The sequence below is a fragment of the Leopardus geoffroyi genome, chromosome A2 (assembly GCF_018350155.1).
Source record: "Leopardus geoffroyi isolate Oge1 chromosome A2, O.geoffroyi_Oge1_pat1.0, whole genome shotgun sequence".
NCBI lineage: Eukaryota > Metazoa > Chordata > Mammalia > Carnivora > Felidae > Leopardus > Leopardus geoffroyi.
In genome coordinates this window covers 44,018,906-44,023,365 of record NC_059331.1, presented here as the reverse complement: position 1 = coordinate 44,023,365, position 4,460 = coordinate 44,018,906, and the positions used below count along the sequence as shown (strand labels likewise).

The window sequence follows — 4,460 nt, the reverse complement described above, 5'->3', positions numbered from 1 at the left end:
GTAGCATATGGCTATACGAACTGGCAAGAGAGAAAGTTGGTAAAGGCAGAGGAACTCTACCTTTTAAGAGTTACAACTGAGGAGAGCACCTGGGTGGCTCAGCCGGTTAAGAGTCTGACTCTTGGGGCGCCTGGGTGGCTCAGTCGGTTGAGCGGCCGACTTCAGCTCAGGTCATGATCTCACGGTCCGTGGGTTTGAGCCCCGCATTGGGCTCTGTGCTGACAGCTCGGAGCCTGGAGCCTGTTTCGGATTCTGTGTCTCCCTCTCTCTCTGACCCTCCCCCGTTCATGCTCTGTCTCTCTCTGTCTCAAAAATAAATAAAGGTTAAAAAAAAATAAAAAAAAGAAGAGTCTGACTCTTGATTTTGGCTCAGGTCATTATCTTATGGTTGTGAGATGGAGCCTCGTGGTGGGTTCTGTACTCAGAGCACAGAGCCTGCTTGGGATTCTCTCTCTTCTCTCTCTGCCCCTCCCCTGCTTTTGCTTTCTCTCTCTCTCTCTCTCTCTTTGTCTCTCTCAAAAATAAATAAATAAATTTAAAAAAGAGGGGCTCCATAATCACCTAGCATCCTCTCAATATTGTACCTACGGTTAGAAATATACATGATGGAAACTCCAGGAATATTCCAGACCCTTCAAGGTCCTGGTCCTGTATGTATGTATGTATGTATATATGTATATACATATATATATACACATACACATACATTTTGGCACAATATAACACTTGAGCTGAGTTACTCTGTACTAAGCAGTCATCTGCCTAGGTTCCCTTGAGTGTGCATGGTAATTGTTCAAATTGGATCCTAGTCAATCCTTATAGCCACTTGATATTTCTGCCCCAATTTCTCAATTTTGGCCATTACACAGTCAGTTATACAAGGGATACAGACGGTCCGATCAGTGACTGCACTAAGTCAAGTTTGGCTTTAATGGAAATGTTGATAAAGTTGGTGTCAACCAGGATGAGGTAAGGTGGGCCTAGCTGTGTGTTATATGGGAAAAATTAACAGGAAGGATGTTAGGGGACTTCTCTTTCCTTAAGTGTACTAGGATCTTTCTTTTCTTTCTTTGTAGGTTTTAATCTATCCTTCTCTTTAAGCATCTGATCTCAGAGACTAAGCATATGCTTCATTGTCACATACTTTCCTGGTTTCTTTTGCTTCCCCATGTTCATGCTGCACACTTGTCTCTTAGTCCTTACTCTTTAAACAACTTTTTCATTTGGCTTCCAGGACTTGACTTCCTTTCCATTCATTTTAACCATGTCTCTGGCTAATCTTCAGCCTCCTTTTATTCATCTTCTTCAGTCTACCTCTCAACATTCCTCACAGCTCCATTTGCTATCTCTACTCATTGCACAGGAAATTGCATCCAGTTTCAGCTAAGATTAATATCTACATGCAATATGTAAGTTTTGTGTTTGATTGACTAACTGGTGACCCTAGCCTAGTCACATGGATACATAAAACAACCAGATGCATGGAGTATATTTCAAATCAAACTCTTACTTCCTTGGTCTTCCTCACCCCAAGTCATCTCCTCACATAGTTTATGCCATTTGAGTTTATGTCAATTCTATTTCGCCAGTTCCTTCCATCAGAAACTGTAGAGTGCCTGTCAATCATTGTGTTTTCTTACACTTTGCAAAACTTGTTAGCACTACCTTCAATATATCCATAATATGAGCAATTCCTACTAGCACTAAAGAAATGTGGTTTAAGCCTCAATCAACCTATTCCCAGGTTGATGGTAACAGCCTCTCAAATAGGTCTCTGTGCCTTTAAGCTTTGGTGTGCAACGCTGTCTTGTCCGTGCAGCAGGCCACATCCAGATCCTGCCAAGGGAAATCATGTCACTGCTCTCTTCAAAATGCCTAGTGACTTCCTATTACAGGGAAAAAAGTGAAAGCAAGAGAATTCATTTTTGTTTAATGAATTAATTAATGTCTTTTATTTTCTATGATTTTTTAAAAAAAATACTTATTTTGAGAAACAGAGCGTGAGAACGAGCGAGGGAGGGGCAGAGAGGGAGAGAGAGAGAATCCCAAGCAGGCTCTGCATTGTCAGCACAGAATCCAATGCGGGACTTGATCCCATGAACTATGGAATCATGACCTGAGCCGAGATCAAGGTCATATGCTTAACTGATTAAACCATCCAGTCTCCCATCTTTCTATGATTTTTTAAATGGGGGAAGAAACTAATTTGTATGTTCAATACTTGTCCTGTACTGCATAAATGCTTTAATTAATAAGGAGAGTAATAGCTAATATTTATAAAGCACTTACTACGTGCCCTGGCAGTGTTCTAAGAACTTTAGTTATTATCACAGTTAAGCCTGTGACAACACTATGAAACATACTTTGTTACCAGTTTTCATTCAAGAAAATTGACGCATAGAGAGATAAGTATCTCGTCTAAATTCACAGCTTGTAAGTAACGGAGCTTGTATTTGAACCCAGGCACTCTGAGTTAAGTGCTTGTACTGAAATTCATTTATTGTGGGAAGGGGCTACGATCTTTGTTTATAGGGTTAAAGAAGTTAAGATAATAGACATTAAGGGAGGTTAAAAATTGTCCAGAGCCTCCAGTATAGTTATAGATCACAAAAGCACACACATTTACCACCTAAAAACATGTGAAATTTGCTAAGAAAGATAGATTTATCCAAATTTTTGTGGAAATAATTGGTAGCAAAAATGACCAAATAAACACTGATGGGGTGTAAATTGCTTGACACATCTTAGAAAGGATGCTTTAACATGACTGAATTTCTTCAGTATTAAAATTGGGGAAATGATGGGTCTTGCCCAGTCTATTGCCTGCTTTTTTTTGTATTTTAATAAAATTTTTATTGGAGAATAGCTACCATTGTTTGTTTACATATTGACTGTGGCTGCTTTCATGCTAGGAGGGAGAGTTGAGTAGTTGTGTTAGAAACCATATAATCTGCAAGACTGACAATATTTTATATCTAGCCTTTACAGAAAAAGTTTACTGACCAATGCTTAGAAGAAAGCCCTTGGAAATTATTATTTAAAAAACACTTCTGCTTTGTTTTTACAATTGTCCCAAAGTGTCCAGTTGGCTTTGAGGTGAATCTGGTCATAGGGTCATGAGAGCAAATACATCCCCCCAAAATACAAGTAGTCATTATGATTTCTTACAGGTGTTTACATTTAGATAACAAATCTACTTAAAATCATTTAACACAAGTTGCAAGGCAAACTTTGAGCTTTTAGAGTCCTCTGGGAATCATTTGTTTGATTCATTGACTGTTAAACAGATGTCCTCACATTAGAATTTCAGGGTCCATAAAATGTGATAAGATCTGGGAATGCATCTAAAAAAGAGACCATTAAAGACCAGCTCTCTTCTTATGAATTTCTGTGAGCTCTTCTCCCTACCTGCTAGTCCCTACTTTGTCTCTTTCTTTGCTTGTTTTTGCTGCCCAGATACTCAGTGGTTAAGCTCTCATCAATTTTCCTACCATTCACCTACAAAAATTAGTAATCCCAGATCATCGGTTGTATGGTTCAGAAACATTTAAAATGTATATTTTATATTTATTATTAAAAATAGAATTTCTTGCAAGGTAAAACAGAAGTATTTAGAGGAAGCTTCTATTTAGGTGGTAAATGAAAACGAGCTCCTGTTGATTTATATTGTTAAAAAAAATTTTCTTTTAATGTTTTTTTTTTTTTTTTTTTTTTTTTTTGAGAGAGAGAGACAGAGTGTGAGCAGGGGAGGGGCAGAGAGAGAGGGAGACACAGAATCTGAAGTAGGCTCCAGGCTCTGAGCTGTCAGCACAGAGCCTGATGCGGGGCTTGAACTCATGGACCATGAGATCATGACATGAGCCAAAGTCAGATACTTAACTGACTGAGCCACCCAGGTGTCCTGATTTATATTCTTGTTCTATGGTAAATACTTTGTTAAAAAAACACTTATGATATATTTTTATAAATATAAAATTTTATATGTAAAATATATATTTATGATTTTTTAAATGTTTATTTTTTGAGAGAGAGATTGACAGAGTGTGAGCAGGGGAGGGGCAGAGAGAAAGAGGAAGACACAGAATCCGAAGCAGGTTCCAGGCTCTGAGCTGTCAGCACAGAGCCCGAGGCAGGGCTTAAACCCACAAACCGTGAGATCATGACCTGAGCTGAAGTTGGACGCTCAACCTACGGAGTCACCCAGGTGCCCCATATACTTATGATTTAATAAGTATGGGGAATTAATGAATATTAAATCATTTATCTGCTTTAAAGTTTTTCTGTAGTTTAAAGAAGCAAATAAAAACATCCTCTTCCCCACTGGCATCAAATTTATGTATTTATTTTTATTTCATACTACATCTATGTGTGGGAAGTCTATATATGAACTTACAAAAGGACTAAATTGGAAATTTCTTCATTCAACAAACATTTCCTCAAAAGTTGCCAAGTTATAAACT

General features: G+C 38.2%; 1 pseudogene; it reads right to left on the bottom strand.

The window, feature by feature from the left end:
* Positions 1-535: 535 nt before the first annotated feature.
* Positions 536-1,170, bottom strand: LOC123607599 (annotated as a pseudogene).
* Positions 1,171-4,460: the final 3,290 nt, after the last annotated feature.